This window comes from Astatotilapia calliptera, chromosome 3 (genome assembly GCF_964374335.1).
Source record: "Astatotilapia calliptera chromosome 3, fAstCal68.1, whole genome shotgun sequence".
Classification (NCBI taxonomy): domain Eukaryota; kingdom Metazoa; phylum Chordata; class Actinopteri; order Cichliformes; family Cichlidae; genus Astatotilapia; species Astatotilapia calliptera.
In genome coordinates, this window is record NC_137424.1 from 16,968,628 (window position 1) to 16,988,048 (window position 19,421).

Below are 19,421 nucleotides of genomic sequence, written 5' to 3' on the forward strand. Positions count from 1 at the left end.
ATCAATCACAGCAGGAATCTGAGCTCATCTCTGCACACAGAGCAGCTTCAGCTCTGGGATAAACTGCTCGCTTCACGTCCTTCTCAGCTCACAGACACTCATCCTGATATTTTCCTTTAACATTTGATGGTATAATTCATCTGAGTTTACACTTTATCTGCATAAATACAGAAAAACAGACCCAAACACCAGAAACCATCAGTTTCACGTTCAACGGGAAGTGGCTCAAACGTCACAGTTTCATAACGTCACCCTGAACTCCACTCACGGAGTTTCTGTCGCCATTGTAGTTTTTAAAGTCCCGTGATAAAGGCGGGTCTTTCTGTGAATCCGCACGCTCATTGGCTAATAGCTCGAGATTGACACATCGTTATCCAATGAGCGTGCGGGAACTTCCGACATAAAGTTGTTTCCTTTGAAAAACCAAAGTCTGATTATTTTTGCCTCCACTGACGGAGCCTGTTGTTCCCGCCACAGAGACACAGTAATGTCAGAGCGGTGTTAACACTCACCCTGCCTCAGCACAGCTCTCACTCTCCTCCTGCTCTCTCACACTAAACGGAGGCTCAGCTAAACTCACTTCCTCTCTACTTACAGGAAACCAGCGCTCAGAGGAGCCGACCGGCCTCACATTTCACCCACAGACACGAACAGCGTGGAATTATTTTATGTCATAAGAAGAAACATATTCATGTTAACACTCACCTGCCTCAGCTCCACCTTCCTCCTCCTGCTTTCACTTTCACTGCTGCTCCCTAAACACAGAGGATGCTGGGACTTGTAGTTGTTTCCTTCCGGTGCGGTCTTCCTCTTTGTTTGTTTGTGTTTGTGTTCAAGTTATTTCGATCATGTAAACATCAACAGAACACGTGAAGCCACACAGAGTTTGTATGTCGAGGTGGGTAGGAGGGTTTGAGGGTTTGGGGAGGGGTCAGAGGGAAGAGGTCTCTCAGTCTTGACAATCCACATTGATGGCATTGCATCTTTCAGCGTGTTTGTGGGTCGATTTGGATGCTCCAGGTGTGAGAGCAGCCACTCAGCCTCTGCTGCAGATGTGTGTCACAAGTTCATCTAGTAGTGAGACGGTGGCGCAAGATGGCGAGTTGAGCAGTCGCACGAATTAGGAGCTCGTTGAACTTGTCCCAGAATTTACTTTGTGTTCGTTATTGTTTCCACTCGAAAGTAGTAAAATGACTGCCCCAAGTATAGTTAAACCTGCTAAATTCAAACTCGACCTCAAAAAACAAGAAACAACATCGCCATGTGATGGAAAGGAAGACAGCAGAGAAGGAACGGATCATGACTACGTAGAAAAAACCTTGAAAAAAGAGTGGACGAGCAGCTAGCTGACCTGAGTGTGCAATGCAAGCAAGCTAGTACGATGCTAGCCAGCCTAGCCAAAGCGGTTCAGTTCAACTCGGAGGAGGTGAAAGAATGTAAACTAAAGGTTAAAGAGTTGGAGAGACGAAACGAGCAGTTGACCAAAGATAACTACGATCTCAAGGAGAGAGTGTGAGAGCAAGAAAGGTACAAAATGAGGTGGTGCCTCCGGATTAAAGGATTAGAAGAGAAAAGAGATGAAGGTGTCAGATCGCTGGTTATTGGAATTCTTGGCAAGATCGCACCTGATATGATATCAAAGCTTGAAGAATCTGTGGATGTGGTGCATAGAGTTGGGAAGAAGATTGAGAACAAGGTCCGACATATCATCATTCTGTTTGCTCTGAGACACGTGAAAGAGGAGATTTGGCGTCGCACCAAAGATTCGGCTGTCTGTAAGAACGGGGGTTTCCACTTCGCTGAGGTACTGCCGCGGGAGGACTGGGAAGAGAGGAGGCGGCTGTGGCCGCAAATTGAACAAGCCAGACGGGCTGGGAAACGGGCCTTTTTCCGGGGTCCTCATGGATACATCGAAGGACGGAGGATCATCGACGTTGAATGAAAGACTTGATGTAAGACTGTATACAGTGGAATATTATTAATGGGACAAAAGAGTTCTACTTAAAGTTAAAGGTTATTAGTCACTGAGTTGGTGACAAGTGTTACAATTTAAACTCATGTTTATATATTTTTCTTTTCTTTTTAAAAAAAATAGTTATTTTCTTAGCATATTCTTATTATGGTTCACTCAAAAATTTCTTTTGGTTCATTAAACGTTCGGGGTTTGAAGGAAATTGTTAAGAGAAAGGCACTTTTTTTATTTTGCAAGGGGCAAAAATGTCACTGTCTGTTTTTACAAGAGACTCACTCTGTGGATGCCGATGTTATCTTTTGGGCTAATCAGTGGGGAGACAAGATTCTTTTCAGTCGTGGATCTAACAGATCTGGAGGTGTGGCGATTTGTTTTAATAAGTTCCCAGGGGAGATTATAACATATAAAGCTGATAGTGAGGGTCATTGGTCAACTGCAGCTTGAAGAGCGAAGGTATATTTCTAATTGTTACAAATCTTTATGGACATAATAACGAAGGTCAAAATAAACGTCTATTGGAAAATCTAACAAATGTTATTTCAGAGTTTAAAGTTATGTACCCCACAGATTACATCCTAGTAGGAGGAGACTGGAACATGACCTCAGATGAATGGATGGACAGATGGCCTCCTCGCTTAGGAAGGAGGCAACAGAATAACATTATTGAGAACTTTTCTAGTGATAATAATTTTACAGACATTTGGAGAAGTTTGAATCCTGGAGTTAAGAATTATTCATGGTTTAAACCTAATGGAGAAAGCAGGTCAAGAATTGATTATTGGTTAGTGAGCGATGACATTTTGAGGTGTACTTCACCATCTAAAATCTCCAAAGCACCCCTATCTGATCACTGTTTCATTGATCTTGTCTTAGAACCAACAAGGATGAAACGTAGTAGCAGGGGATATTGGAAATTTAATGCCAGCCTTTTAAATAAGGACAAGTATTGTGATAAAATTAGACATAAAATTACAGATATAAAAAATGATGACTCAGTAGTGGGTAATATACAGAAATGGGAACTTATTAAATTCAAAATCAGAGAATTCACTATAAAATTCTGCAAAGAACTGAACAGGGAAAAACGGGAATATGAAAGTAATTTACTTCGTGAAATAACTCAGTGCTGTAGTAAAGAAAAACTAAACGTGCAAGAAAAGAATAAATTGATGGAGTTACAAACTAAATTAGACGATCTTTACCTAGAGAAAGCCCAGGGTGCCTTTATAAGATCGAGAGCCAAGTGGATTGAGGCAGGTGAAAAGAACTCATCATATTTTAGTAAGCTGGAAAAGTGCAGACAGCAGAGAAATCTAATCTCAAGCTTGTTGATAAATGGGACTGAATGTAAAGATTTCAGAAAGATTGGAAAAGAAGTCTTCACTTTTTATTCCAAATTGTACTCCTCAGAATATTCAGCAGCTGATTCTGGTAGTTTCTTTGATAAGATTCATAATCTCATCCCATGTATTGACAAGCCGTTCAAAGATCTGTGTGATTCAGAGCTTAAAATTGAGGAACTGGATTTGGTGGTCATGAAAATGGCATTAAACAAGTCCCCAGGGACAGATGGACTCACTACTAATTTTTATCAATTCTTCTGGAAGGACCTAAGAACTTTATTGTTTGATGCATTAAAGGAATCGATAGAGAAAAAAGAAGTGATGCCGAGCACGAAACAAGGGCTGATAACCCTGATCCCTAAATCGGGTAAGGATAAAAGAATTTTAGACAATTTAAGACCCATCACCTTACTAAACACTGACTATAAGATCCTGTCTGGAGCTGTAGCTGAGAGGCTAAAGAAAGGCATCTCAAACATTATCAGTGAAACACAATCAGGTTTTTTGAAAGGAAGACTAATTCATAACAATATTTGGCTGGTCTTGGATCTCCTTGAATACAGTGAATTAATCCAAGAGAGAGGGTACATCCTGTTCTTGGATTTTTACAAAGCATTTGACTCAGTTGAACATACGTTCATATTAAAAACTCTGCAGTCTTTTGGTTTTGGAGAGGAATTTATCAATGTTATAGAGATGCTATATAATGACATTAACAGCTCTGTTTTGCTAGAACATGGTACATGTTCAAGGTTTGAGGTTAATAGAGGGATAAGGCAGGGATGTAGCAGCTCACCACTTCTGTTCATCATGGTTGCTGAGCTGTTGTCTATTTTCATCATCATCATCATCAACTTTATTTATAAAGCACTTTAAAACAACCACAGCTGACACAAAGTGCTGTACATTGGAACTGTAAAATAAAATTACATGAGATATAAATAAAAAACAAATAAAAGAAGAGTGAAATCATTAATTAAATAACTACTGCATTAAAAAAGAAACTAAGTCTCACTGAGGTTAAAAGCCAAGGAATAAAAGTGGGTTTTAAGACGTGATTTAAAAGTGGACAGTGAAGGGGCCTCTCTAACATGCATGGGCAAATTATTCCATAATTTTGGAGCCACAATAGAGAAGGCCCTGTCCCCTCTGAGCTTCCTCCTGGATCTCGGTACCTCCAGGAGCAGCTGGTCAGCTGACCTGAGAGACCGACAGGGTATGTGGGGATGAAGAAGCTCAGAGAGGTAAGGCGGGGCAAGACTGTGTAGACATTTAAAAACAAACATAAGAATTTTAAAATTAACTCTAAAAGACACAGGCAGCCAGTGCAGAGAGGCCAGCACGGGGGTTATATGCTCTCTTTTTCGAGTTCCTGTTAGGAGTCGTGCAGCCGCATTTTGAACCAGCTGCAGACGTGAGAGCAATGACTGACTGACCCCCACATAAAGTGAGTTACAGTAGTCCAGGCGGGAAGAAATAAAAGCATGGATCACTGTTTCAAGGTGCTGCCTCGAAAGAAAAGATTTTAGTCTTGCCAGTCGCCTTAAATGATAAAAACTGGACTTCACCACTGCTCTGATTTGGTTGTCCAATTTAAAATCACTGTCCAACTTAAAACCAAGGTCAGTAACAACAGATTTAAAATAGACTTCCAGGGATCCTAAAACAACAGAGGAGGACTCACAGGGACCACTGGGTCCAAACACCAACACTTCTGTTTTCTTTTTATTAAAATTTAAAAAGTTTCGAGCCAACCAAGCTTTAATGTCATCTAGACATGTCAAGAGAGGTTTTATGGAGATGGCATCCTTGCGTTTTAGTGTCAAATAAATTTGGCAGTCATCAGCATAACAGTGAAATGAGATCCCATGCCTTCTAAGGATAGAACCCAGAGGCAGTAGATACAGAGAAAAGAGCAGTGGCCCTAAAATTGAGCCCTGTGGGACACCACATGACAGAGGAGCAGAAGACGATTCGTAACCGAGAAGGCTGACAGAGAAAGTTCTATCTGACAAATAAGACCTAAACCAATTGAGTGCAGTGCCACCAATACCCACTACATCATGTAATCGAGAAATTAAAATATTGTGGTCTACTGTGTCAAAGGCAGCAGTTAGGTCAAGCAAGACAAGAACAACATGGTTGCCAGAATCACATGCCAGAAGGATGTCATTAAAAACCCTTAGTAATGCAGATTCTGTGCTGTGAAGGGTTTTAAAACCTGACTGAAAAACCTCAAAGATTCCATTTTCATCTAGAAAATCTTTCAGTTGACTAAAAACAATTTTCTCTAAAACCTTGGAGACTAAAGGCAGCTTGGAAATAGGCCTATAGTTCGCTAAAACTGTGTGATCAAGGCCAGGTTTCTTAAGCAGTGGCTGTACTACTGCATGTTTGAAATTTGCAGGAACCACACCAGAAGACAGACTGCTGTTAATAATGTCAAGGACATACTGTTGTATACTAGGAAAAATTTCTTTAAAGAATTGTGGAGGGACAGGATCCCGTGGGGAACCTGTGGGCTTAATATGGCGAACCACATCCTCTAAAGAGGAGAGCGTCACAAGCTCAAACTGAGTGAAAACAGCAGCGCAAGGGACAGAGACAGAGGGGTCAGAGTCAGGAGCTGTGATAAGAGCCCTGATGGTGACAACCTTTTCAATAAAAAAGTTCAGAAAATCATTGCAAATCTCAGGAGAAACTTCCAAACAGACATTCAAAGGAGTATTAAGAACAGTGTCAATGGTCCTAAATAACACACGTGGGTTATGACAGTTGGAAGAAATAATATTTGCAAAATATTCCCTTTTTGCCTCTTTAACAGTGTTCTGGTAGCGATGCCAGCAGTCTTTGAGAATTTGAAATGATACATGCAGTTTATCCTTTTTCCACCTCCGTTCTGCTCGACGACATTCCCTCTTAACAGCACGACTGCTCTCATTAAACCAAGGCTCAGGTTTAGCCTTAAGCTGCCTGGTTTTTAAAGGAGCCACAGAGTCCATGATTTTTTGACAGCAAGAATTAAACCAGGAATGTAGGTCTTCTGTGTCAGAGGAATTATTTTGATTAAAAACAGTCACATTAAGGGGTTAACTGTGATGGGTGAACAGATAATAATCAGTCAGCTGGCAGATGATACCACCCTGTTTCTAAAAAATGAGGACCAGATTCCTTTAGCCTTGCAGGCGATCAACCATTTCTCCAAAGCTTCTGGCCTACAGCTGAATATTAATAAATGCAAAATTCTAGCTCTGCATGAGTGTCCCCTGCAAGCAATAAATAATATGCAGATCAAAAAAGAGGTGAAGTATCTGGGCATTGTAATTTGCAAGGATAAGACATCAACAGAAAATAAGAATATCTGTACCAATATAGAAAAGTGTAAGTCAATTTTAAACATGTGGCTGCAAAGGGACATAACTCTGTTTGGGAGAATCTTGCTAACCAACATGGACAGTCTGTCCAGACTCATCTATCCAGCCTTTTCTCTGCCCATACCTCCAAAACTAATTAAATCTATAAATACTCTTAATTTTAGGTTCATATGGAGGAACAAATGTCATTATATAAAGAAAAATGATGTGATTAAGAATTATGAAGAGGGTGGGGCTAATGCCACTGACTTTGATGTTATGAATGGTGTACTAAAATTGAAATGGTTAAGATCTTTCATTAGGAACAAAAATTCCTTTTGGAACATTATTCCCAATGTGATTTTTGGCAAAATGGGTGGAATAGACTTTTTGTTACGTTGTGACTTTGATTGCAGTTCGTTACCTGTTAAACTCTCAGCTTTCCATCAGCAGGTCCGTCTCTACTGGAAATTAATCTATAAACATAGCTTTACTCCTCACAACACCCCTATATGGAACAACAGGTATATCCGTTTGTGTAGGAAATCTGTGTACGTGGATGAATGGAGATCTAAAGGGATTTGGGCTGTAGCTCATTTTATGGATGATAATGGGGTCTTACTAAAACATGAGACGTTTTGTGAGAAATTTGATGTAAGATGTACTGCTAAGAGATATAAATCCCCAGTGAAAGCCATCCCAGTCCCTTTGAGATCAATGATAAAAGAAGATATTGTGCACTCTAAAATTTCTCCTGGACTGAGGCAGCTCTGCATAGCTGGAATTGAATTTGGTGACAGCAGGTTTACAAACAAAGTGATCAGGAATATTTTGATAAATGAAATTTGCCCTAATCCGGTTAAAAGAAATTATATCCTTAAAGAATTTGAGACCATGGAGGTTAAGGCGATAAGACAAAAGTCTACAGGGAGAGCAGAATTATTAGGCAAATGAGTATTTTGTCCACATCATCCTCTTCATGCATGTTGTCTTACTCCAAGCTGTATAGGCTCGAAAGCCTACTACCAATTAAGCATATTAGGTGATGTGCATCTCTGTAATGAGAAGGGGTGTGGTCTAATGACATCAACACCCTATATCAGGTGTGCATAATTATTAGGCAACGTCCTTTCCTTTGGCAAAATGGGTCAAAAGAAGGACTTGACAGGCTCAGAAAAGTCAAAAATAGTGAGATATCTTGCAGAGGGATGCAGCAGTCTCAAAATTGCAAAGCTTCTGAAGCGTGATCATCGAACAATCAAGCGTTTCATTCAAAATAGTCAACAGGGTCGCAAGAAGCGTGTGGAAAAACCAAGGCGCAAAATAACTGCCCATGAACTGAGAAAAGTCAAGCGTGCAGCTGCCAGGATGCCAGCATAGGAAAATTGGGTTGAACAGTGAGACTGCATTTGTGGGGTTTAGAAACATCCAGAGCATCGCAACAGAAAGGTAAATAAAAAAAGTAAGAGAGAGAGAGAGATAAAGAAATAAATGAACTAATAATACATAAATGAATAGAAAAATAGAAAACACACATGTAGAAATTGTCACATGTGAAATTGTTTTTGGAGAGAATCAGAAGTGAGACAGTTTGAATCCACAGTTCAGCGCAAAGATGCAGGAATTAAATCTGATTATAAAAACACATCGAGGCAACGAAGACCAGCTTACACTCAATATTAATATGAACACACAACATACACGCAATGAAGACATGCTTACACTCATGAATGTGAATACATGACATAAATGCTGAATGGTGTAGATTTAACACACTTAAAGGCTGAAGCTGAGGAATAACTCAGGAAGTTGCAGGACAATAGAGCGACTTTTGTGACAAGGAAAAAGAGACTGGGAGGACCAACCAGTGATTAGAAGCTTAAAGCAGGTTTAAAATAGTGAGTTAGAAGTGGTTTCCAGCTGATTGAGCAAAAGAAGTGACGACTGTAGAAATAAAAATAAAAGAATAATAATTGAATTATGCAGCAATGTTTTGAATATGCATTTCTGTTGTCAGGGCAACTTCTCGAGATGTGACTCAATATGCAAATTAGTTGAATGAGTGGGGACAGAAAAAAAAGAAAAACTCAAGTTTCCTGTCTGAGACATGAGTGAAGTTTGCATTGAGAGAAATATATCTGTGACTGTGTGAGAAGAACTGTTTGGTAAAATATATGATAGCAGCCGCAGGACAATTAAATAAAGTCTGTGACTAAGTGCAGTCGTGCAGATCTGGAGAAGAAGTTTATAATTTAGTGATGACACATTGTTATAAAGTGTTTAGAAAGGGCTTAATGGGAATATTACTGTTGGGCAAACTGTGCGGCTTTAACAAGATTTTCTGTGTATTTAGCAGGTGAAACTCTGTCAGCTGACTTCAGACTGTCAGGAAGCTGAAGAACCTGAGGCCAACCACTGAAACATGATGTGGGCAAAATGAACAGAGGGAGTGATTTTAAAGGTGAACATTTAGGACTTACTGCAAATGTTACTATGTCAAAGTTACTGTGACTCAAACAGAGGAAATTCTGATTTTTTTATTTCCACACCCAGCATGTTTTGGGTGTTATATGCTATTAAATACTTTTAAATAAATTAAAAAGTATTTAATAGCATATAACACCCAAAATATGCTTCAGTTCACATTTAACTCCAGAAAATCATCAATCAAAACATGGATATTACCTGACCACAGATTCGTGGTGACGTCACTGCTCTTTTAACTGTTCGGTGTCTTTGTTTGTTTGCTGGTTGTAGAAATGGTTTATATGAGCTTTGAGCTGAGAGTCAGAGGTTTCTGTGGACACTGCTCATGTCGGCACTTATATTTCTGACCTTTTCTTATAACCGATTAAACATGATCTCCTCCCTTTTGCCCCCATTTTTGGTGGTGTAGGTACAAATGATCAGGCATGACATTCTCATAATAAATAAGATACTGCAAATAATTATTTCTGCATTTGTGCGATTGAAGTGAATTGAAAATGTGTATGAAATGACACTGTTTTAAAGATTTGGCCTAAATAATTTTGGAGTGAATGAGTCTAAACATGATGACCTAACTAGTGATACCCTGTCACACACACACACACACACACACACACACACACACACACACACACACACACACACACACACACACACACAGCGTGTTATGCCAGTTTCAGCTGAAACTATGTTTCAAACCATGTTCCGGGTTTTTAGTTCACCATTTATGAGGCTTCAAGAAGAAAATAAAAGACAGATCTGAATGTTTGAAAATGTTTTGGAAAGATTCTGTAAAGATGAGATGAAAAATACTCAAAGGATAAATTTAATTGGTTTATTATTTAGATAAGTTGAAAAAAGTTAAACAAGCAAGTAAATGAAGAAACAAGGTAAAATGAAGTAATAATGAAAAAAGTTAAACAAGTAAATGAAGAAACAAGGCAGAGGAGAGAAAAGCCCAACAATCCCCTCTGAGCAAGCAGTTGGCGACAGTGGGGAGGAAAAACTGCCTTTAAACGGGCAGGAACCTCCGGCAGAACCAGGCTCAGGAGGGGACAGTCAACGGCCGGGACTGGTTGGGGGGGTTAACAGAGGTGGAGCAAGACGAGGCTACATCAGGTGAGGAAGCAGTAGCGTCTCTCCTCCGGAACAAGTGGAACCATTTTCTCTTTTTTTTCATGCACTTTTCCACGAGCGCTTTTTTCTCCAGGATGAGATTTCTCAGCTCATCGATGGTTTCTGCGTTTTGTTCTTCAAGTTTCTCACATCTTTGTTCCACCTCTTCCAATGTTGCTTGTTGTTCTTCAAGCTTGTCTTTGAGTTGTTTGGATGTTGCCTCCTGTATCAGCTTGTCCTTGTGCATGTCTGCATTTCTCTGTTGGACCTCTTTGTGCTTGTCTTCTAACTGCTCGTTTCTTTTCTGGATTTCTTGGAGCGTGAGCTGCAGGTCTTCATGTATTTTGTCTTCTTGTTGTTTTTGCGCCTGCATTTGAGTGTTTTCACGCTTCAAGTTATTGAATTCCACCAAAATCCCCTTAACGAGCTCGGAGTTGTTTCTCGCTATCTGATCGATCCTTCTCTGCATCTGTGAGCAGCGTTTCTCCAGTTTGTCCTTTTCTTCTTCCACTTTAGTTGCTTTGTCCTCCAGCTGATTACAAAACTCTTGCAGTTTTAGATTTTTAGACTCAAAGTCCTGGACGATACGTTTTCCTTCTTTCAGTCTTTCTTGCTGTTGCTCTTTCTGTTGAAGAAGGTCTTTATTTTGGCGCAGTGTTTCATCCAGGCTTTCTCTCAGCATGCGGTATTTTTCCTGCATGCTCTTCAGTTCGTGCTGCATGTCTCGTTGCTTTTTGTCCTGCTCTTCCTTCTGTTGGAGGAATTCTTTCTTTTCTTCCACAGCTTCATGGAGCTGTCTTTGGAGGAGCCGATTTTTTCGGTCCATGTATTGGAGATCCCGTTGTATCTTATCAGTCATCGTTTTCTTGTCTTGGAGCTGGTTGGTCATTTCTTTTAGTTCTGCACTCTTTTGCCTGTTTTCTTTAATGAGGTGCACAATCTGCTCTCGGCTCTGAGCAAACTTGATTCCCCAGCCCTCATTAATAATTTTTATGTCCGGCTGGCGCTGTTGTCTTTCTTCCAGCTCTTTATTTTGGGCTTCCATTCGTCTACATTTGTCCTCCAGTTGAAGTTTCTCTTCTTCAATTTGTTGCATTTTTTTCTGGAGAAGGTAGTTTTCCTTCCTACTCTCCTCTAACGCCCTTTGGAAGGATGAGGAGCCATTTGGGGAAATTGGCCGGCCACGCCAGGAAGGAGAGGCGGCGTAATCTTTTTGAATTGGTTGTTTTTTTCTTGGAAACATGTTGGAGTTTCTATACGATGACTTTGAAGAGCTTGTGGTGAACGTTTTGTAGGCTGCAAACACAGATGCTGCTGAAACGAACTAAAACTTGCTGTTTCTCACCCCTACTTAAGGAAAAACATCAAAGGACTTAAGATTCTTAAGATCTATGACATCATCACTCCCTAAGCCAATGAGATTGTCACAAGACATTTTGGAATGGGGTATTTTTTTTTAAACTGTTTTCAAACTTAACTTAAAATTTCAGTGTTTCCTGGTTGTGGACTATTGGTTAGTCCAGCCGATTAAGAAATTAATTGTCACAAACATCACTAATATTATATAACAGACGACAGAAAACACGAGTTTTTTTTCTACGCAATAGAGGTATAATAAAAGTTTTTTTTTTTTTTTTTTTACTTTGATTTTTATTAGGTTATTTTATCCTTGTGGACATACAGTAAAGAAAATAACAAACAGACATACATATAAACAAACATAGAGTCTGGAGTTTACATATCTTTCTCCATTTATCACATTGCAGAAAAAAAAAGAAAACCTATTATGTTATTTCATTTGTGTCACTTCTGAATGTTTTCCACTTCCTCCATAGTCTGTCGTATTTACCTCCCATCAGTCTAATGTTGAGTGTTATTTTTTCCATCTCTGAGATATCCTCTACAATACTGATCCAATCCCGCTGGGTGGGAGGATCTGGATGTAACCACTTCTTTGTAATTGCTTTTTTTGTTGCGGCCAGAATTATTTTGACTAAATACACGTCCTCTTTTTGTATGTATTCTTTTATGTTTCCTAGATACATCACTTGGCAAGTATTTGGGAATGTATAACTCAAAATATTATTCATATTCATTTTTAAGTCTTCCCAATACTTTTTAATTTTAATGCATTTCCAGAATACATGAGAATGATCCGCTTCCATTTCTCCACACAATCTCCAACAATTTTGTAAACTTGAGGTCAGTTTGCTTTTTATTTTGGGTGTAATGAAAAAACGTGTCAAATTTTTCCAACAAAATTCCCTCCACAACGGCGAATTAGTTGTACTGTGTTGCAATTCACACATATTGAGCCATTCTTTCTCTGTTATTTTTATGGTCAGTTCAACTTCCCATTTCTTTTTAATATAGAGTGTTGAATCTTGTCTATTTTCTTCTAATGACCTATAGAAGGTGGAAATAGTTTTAAATTGTTTATGTTCATAGCAATCTTTTACTTTTCCGACAACCCCCAGTGGTTTCCCAAGCCAGTCAGATTTTATTTGTTTTGCGTAGTAGTCCCTAACTTGCAAATATCTAAAGAAATCTCTATTTTCCAATTTGTATTTGTTTTTTAGTTGTTGGAAACTCATTAGTCCTCCGTTTTTCATAAGGGTACAAACTGCTGTAATCCCTTTTAGTTCCCACTGTTTGAATGTTTGGTCCAATTGTCCTGCCTTGAAATTTTTATCATGTCTAAACCATCTGAGTATAAATAATTGTTCTTTTAACTGACATTTTTCTATTACTGTGTGCCATATGTCTAATGTAAATTTCACAATTTGATTCATTCCACTTTTATTCTTTGTCATTAAATGTTTGTCAGAGATAAAAATCTGAATGTTGTTTCCCTCGATTTCTTTCTCAATTTCCTTCCATCTTGCCTCATATTCTGGTCTACACCAACCAGCAAGTGGTCTGAGTTGGGCTGCATAGAAGTATTCCCTTAGGTTCGGCAAGGCCATCCCTCCCTTGCGCTTCGGGAGTTGCAGTGTTGTTAGTCTTATTCTGGGCTTCTTCCCACCCCAAATAAACCTTGATATCATCTTGTCCCATATTTTGAATTTTTTTTGAGATATAGGAAGTGGGAGTGACTGAAACATGTATAACAGTCTTGGGAGAACATTCATCTTTATTATTTGGATTCTTGAGTAGAAGTTTGTAGGTGTTGCCGACCACCGTTCTAGATCTTTTCTAATGTTGCCCTCCACCTGATTATAGTTTATGTCCGCCATATCTGATAATGATTTTGTCAAGGTTACGCCCAAATATTTCATGTTGTTCGAGTGCCAATTTAATTTGTATTCGTCTCTGATCTTTTGGGAGGGTATATAATTGAATGATAGAATTTGTGTTTTGGATACATTAATTTTATAGCCTGATAAGTATTCAAAGGTATGGAATAGTTGCATCAAAATTGGGAAGCACTTGTCAGGGTTTCGTAGAAAAATAATAACGTCATCAGCAAACAATCCAATAAGGTGTTTTTGTCCAGCAAGGGATACCCCCTCCAACTTTGAATGTTGTCGCACTGCTTGTGCTAGTGGCTCAACATATAAAGCAAAAAGAATTGGTGACAAGACACAGCCCTGTTTTGTACCTCTATATAGCCGAATTCTATCTGTCAGACTGCCATTCACCTTGATTCTAGCTGTAGGTTGATTATAGATTGTCCTTATACATTGTATTGAGCTGTCCTTAAACCCGAATTTTTCCAATACTCCAAATAGGAAGAGCCAGCTTACGCTATCAAATGCCTTTTCTTGATCTAAGCTAATTAACACAGTACTGATATTCGTTTTTTCTGCATTGTCAATGCAATAAAAGTTTTTTTAATTATCCTACTTTTTATAAAAGAGAACATTTATTAAAGATTATGTATTTAATTAAAAAACTCTGTTCATCTAAAGCAGGGGTCAGCAACCTTTAAGACCCAAAGAGCCAAAGAGCCATAATTGGCCTATCTGGGGTTGAAAGGCTCGATAAATGCACGGCGTTTCGCCGGGTACACCGGCTTCCGCGAGTGTGACGCTTATTTTGAGCGATGAAAAAATAAGAAAATATAATTTTATTTGTATATTGCAAAATCACAATAATCTTCCAATTTAGAACTACAAGTTTAAAAAAAGAACTAACATAAATAAAATACACTTCAGCTAATTTATTTTCACAAACCACGCGGAGCCGCACTATAAGGACTAAAGAGCCGCAGGTTGCCGACCCCTGATCTAAAGGGTTTAACAAAAAGGGGGAGCTTCCTGCTGGAAATTGAAATGTCCCCACTGGGCGATCGTGGCTCAAGAGTTAGGAGTTCGCCTTGTAATCGAGCCCCGGCTTGGACAGTCTCGGTCGTTGTGTCCTTGGGCAAGACACTTCACCCGGCAAGACACTTCACCCGTTGCCTACTGGTGGTGGTCAGAGGGCCTGGTGGCGCCCCAGGGTGGCTGTAGCTACATCACCAGTGTGTGAATGTGTGCGTGAATGGGTTGGATGACTGAACGTGGGTGCTTAACTAGTTAAAAAAACAAACAAACATCTGTCTCTTATTTTTTATGTCACACAGGAAAGAAGCTTCAATGTCTGATGAGAAGACATTAATTTGTTGGTGTTTGTGGTGTTTGGTGCAGTTTTCTTGTTTTCTGGCTTGTTGTTTATTTACAGTGGAGATGAAGATCTCTAACAAGTTGATTTGTTCACATTTGCGCATTTTTAAGAGGAATGTGTTTTTTGAGTTTGTACACTATATGCATGTAAGGCAACCGTTTCCTTTTTCTGTATTTTTGTGTGCTGCTCTTTTAACAAAAGGGGAACAAAAGACATTTAAATCGACCTCAGATGATTTGTTTAAATTTTTACAAGGTCTTACTGAGGTGATGCAAAGTGAAACATGCTTCTTTTTTGGTAATGTGCTGGAAAAGCTTGAAAATTGACCTTGAATGTGCTTAAAAAGTGCTTGAATTTGACCCTAAAAATGTGTATGAACCCTGCATATATTGCAGTATTTACAGTTTATAGTAGGAATTTCATGGCAACAGCTAATCTTTATTTTGTTTACTGGGAAATGAAATGCTGCCAATTCACAAAGCTGTGCTTCAGCTGCACTTCCTGTTGTAGACTTGTGATGCACACAGGCTCTGTTCCAGCACTCAGCATGTTCTTCCTTATTTGCTCCACCAGGGGGAGCTCCTAAACTATGACATCTTGATAGGAGTGAACCAGGGAGAGGGGCTGAAGTTTGTGGACGACAGTGAGGACAACGACGGCATCTCAGCTGCGGCGTTCGACTACACCATCTCCAACTTTGTTGACAACCTCTACAGCTACCCAGAGGGTGAGGACGCCACCTCTGTACACTGCCACTTTTTCAGTTATTCCATTTTACAGCCTCCTCTCACTTAACTGCATTTTGCAGCATCATCAGGTTTTGTCTCATTAGGAGCCGCGTTTGTTGATTTGTTCGTTTTTTTCTGTTTGCTGTATTCATTAAAATAAACGGATAATCGTCAAAATGACAAATGTGGACAATTATCAAAGCTTACATTACAATTCTGACAGCTTGAGTTCACATGAATTTTCAAAAGAATATAAAAAGCTGTGAAAGTGCTTTAAGCGTTTAAAACATGCGAGTAAAGAATGGAATCAGTAACATGTGAGCCCAGTGAAGTGCATCAAACAAGACAAGCGTGCTAAAGAGAGCCACTCATCCACATCACGGCGTGTCTGCGCCTTAACCTTTGAGGCTCTGTGGGCAGTAATGCTATCATCCCCCAGGTAGTGGGCTCCCAATCTCAGTGTCGGTGTTTCTGACAGATCGGCCTGCGAACCCCTCACAGCCGGACCACAGTCACAGTACAGACATGTTTGGATAATGCAGTCATGCTTCCTCTCTGCTGCCTGTCACTCCTTCTGTTATCAGAAAGACTTTTTTTTCCTCTCTAGATTTCTCACTCACTTCCTGTTTACGGACCACCAGTGGGTGGCACCAGCTGTGGCCACTGCCAAACTCCATGCTGAGTTTCAGTCCCCAGTTTACTTTTACACGTTCTACCACCACTGCCAAACCGAGACGCGGCGCGAGTGGGCCGACGCCGCGCACGGAGACGAGATACCTTACGTGTTCGGCGTACCGATGATCGGTGCCACGGACCTGCTCCCGTGCAACTTCTCCAAGAACGATGTGATGCTGAGCGCTGTGGTCATGACTTACTGGACTAACTTCGCAAAGACTGGGTAGGCCTCATGTCACAGTAGTGTAAACTGTACACGTTACTGTATGTTCTCTGACAGCCTTCTAGTCATCTTGAATACTTGAATCTGGGTTGCTAGTTTAATTCCCGTGTGGCTTTGAAGAATTGAACATACTGGTTCACCAAAAGCATCCAGATCCCAGAGCAGCCGGTTGGTCTTAGATAGTTTAAAGGTTGCACAGAGAATGGGCCTCCTGTCTGTATTCAGTGTATTGATGCCACATGTTACTTATAATGGAGACTGAATATAACTTTGAACTGAAACGTTTAACCTTTATGCTCCACCAGGGACCCCAACCTGCCCGTCCCTCAGGACACCGAGTTCATTCATACCAAGCCCAACCGCTTCGAGGAGGTCATCTGGACCAAGTTCAACTGGAAGGACAAGCAGTACCTTCACATCGGTTTGAAACCTCGTGTCAGAGACAACTACAGAGCTAACAAAGTGGCCTTTTGGCTGGAATTAGTCCCTCATCTTCACAGCCTGCACGACGTGCTCTTTCCCACCACTACGCGCTCCCCCGCAGGCTGTGACCCCGGCACCATGAGGCCCAGAAACAACGTTCCTCGAACCACTCGTCATCCTTACCCTACCTTCCCATCAGATCCTGAGCCCGAGGGCTCAGAGCGCCCGCCCCAGGACCTCTTTCCGAGAAACACACCCGCGACTACTCCACCGAACTGAGCGTGACAGTTGCAGTTGGAGCGTCGCTCTTCTTCCTCAACATCCTGGCCTTCGCCGCCCTTTACTACAAGCGTGACAAGCGGCACGAGATGCGCCGGCACCGGCTGTCCCCTCAGCGGGGCGGCCCCGCCAACGACCTGGCTCACAGCCAGGAGGAGGAGATCATGTCCCTGCAGATGAAGGACTGGGAGCACGACGCTCACCACGACATGGAGCCCCTGCGACCCCACGACATCCTGCGGCCCGCCTGCCCTCCCGACTACACCCTGGCGCTGCGCTGCGCCCCCGACAACGTGCCGCTGATGACGCCATACACCATCACCGTGATCCCCAGCACCATCACCAGCATGCAGCCTCTTCACGCCTTCAACACATTCCCCTCCACCGGCCACAACAACACCCTGCCCCACCCCCACTCCACCACCAGGGTATAGTAGGGACAGGCCCGACACAGCGCCACCTAGGGACCAGGAACACTGGCTCTGCTACCGCTCTGGAAGGGAGGCCTCTAGACGTGGGCCTTCGTTCTGTCCTCTTATTCTCTTCTTTCTCCAAAAGCAACTACACCTGCTGCGTCATGTGCTGTGAAACTTGGCAGCTCCCTCCACTGGTGGCATGTGGAGGTGCAACTGAAGTGTCCAGCAGCAGATGAGCAGTTTGGGGTGGGTGACTCAGATCTTTCAAAGATACTGTTTTCAAAGACGGTCTGCTGTTTCCAGGCTCAAGACCTCCAACATTTGTCAAAGGGACGAATGCTCTCTCGCTCCTCGCTGTTTTCTCTTTTTTACGTTGGCGTCATCTCTTTTTCCATCTCCTGTGTGTTATGTGCACATTATGCTTCTCTTTTCTACATCCGTGTTTTATTACTGCTCTCTTCCTCTCATTTGACACGCCTCCCTCCTGCTCTTCTCTAAAAATTCCCGATCTGCTGAGCAGTTTGGAGGCGGGAGGCGTACACTAAACATATAACTATGAAAACACTGATATCTTTCATTCGACCAGCATTTTTAGGTGCCAAGTAAGTACTGCTGTGTTTCATTTCTCATCGAGGGAGAAGAAAAACGAAAGAAAAATAGAGTATCGCTATTTACCGTCAACTAACAGAGTTCTGTCATGTTCTCATGACAAAGTGCCAAACTGGCCTCAGTCGTGATTTTCTTTCTTCCATCTTCTCTCTTTTTGTTGTTTTGTTTGAAGCATTTGTTTAATTGTTGTTTTTTATTGTGTGGAAAGAATTTTTCTGAAAATATAGATATAGAGAAATGATATTATATATAGTTCTATATAAAATGTGTACAAAGGAGAAAGTATATAAAAGGGTTTTCTCAGTGGGGGATCTATGCATGAATTATTTTTAAAGACGCGGGGAAAAGGACACTGTACCTGTCGATGCACGTTTCCCAAAATCTAAACGAGTCATATCGCTCCATGTTTGCTACTTTTGGTTTTTGGTTTTCTCCCGCAGAGTAAGAGCATCGCAGGAGCATCGCAGGAGCATCGCAGGAGCATCGCAGGAGCATTGCAGGAGCTCCTGAAGTCAAACGACGCCTCCCAGCACTCATTTATTAAAACGGAGTCGATGCCAAAAGTCTTAAACGTTAGAATCAAAGCAACAGCTGTGAACTCAGTCATGGTGTCATGTGCAGCGTCCATCTTACTGTCACTACTTTTTCATTTTAGGGTACGTGAGGTAAAGCGTCCGTCGATGTAGCTTGATTGTACAAAACTATTTTTCTACGTTATTAACAAAACAGAGCAGAGACTGATGCTGCTCCTGTCTGACCCCCTTATGTCTGCCACATGTGTATTCTGACTTCATATCATCACTGCTCCCTCCCTCCTCCTCTCTCCATCCTACACCGCCTTTGTTATTTAACACCGACCCCCCCAAACTGATAATCAGACAAATTCCCAAACAGCTGACTTCACTGTGTCGACACCGTTCCTGACTATTTCTGACCTCAGCTCAGCTCTGCTATTATCCTCACATTAAGGGTTCGTTCACCTGCCTGCAGATGATCTGTGAGCTCGTCGGTTGTAAATTAAACTCTAAGCACACTGAGGGTAACCGGGAGGCGTTCAGGGCCTGCAGTGCAGAGCTGCAACATGAAAAAAAGGGATGGGGGCTCAGATCTCCTGAACAGGGTGGAAACAACACGGTGGGTTTGTGCTGTTTGTGATTCCTGCTCCGTCACTCTGGTGGAGACCACTGCAGCT

General features: G+C 41.2%; 2 protein-coding genes and 1 pseudogene across 3 annotated transcripts in view; 1 reads left to right on the top strand and 2 right to left on the bottom strand.

Moving 5' to 3' along the window:
- The window catches only part of LOC145422960 (protein NLRC3-like), a gene marked incomplete at its 5' end in the record, with an annotated part of 416,117 nt that overhangs the window by 149,094 nt on the left and 247,602 nt on the right, over positions 1-19,421 (bottom strand). The gene's annotated exons all lie outside the window — the stretch shown is intronic.
- Positions 1-19,421, bottom strand: part of LOC113017568 (protein NLRC3-like) — a 238,603-nt gene that overhangs the window by 27,350 nt on the left and 191,832 nt on the right. The gene's annotated exons all lie outside the window — the stretch shown is intronic.
- Positions 1,382-18,533, top strand: LOC145426159 (neuroligin-2-like; annotated as a pseudogene). The gene is made up of 5 exons (XR_013906895.1): positions 1,382-1,512; positions 1,672-1,804; positions 15,387-15,620; positions 16,189-16,502; positions 16,808-18,533. The product of XR_013906895.1 is annotated as a neuroligin-2-like (transcript).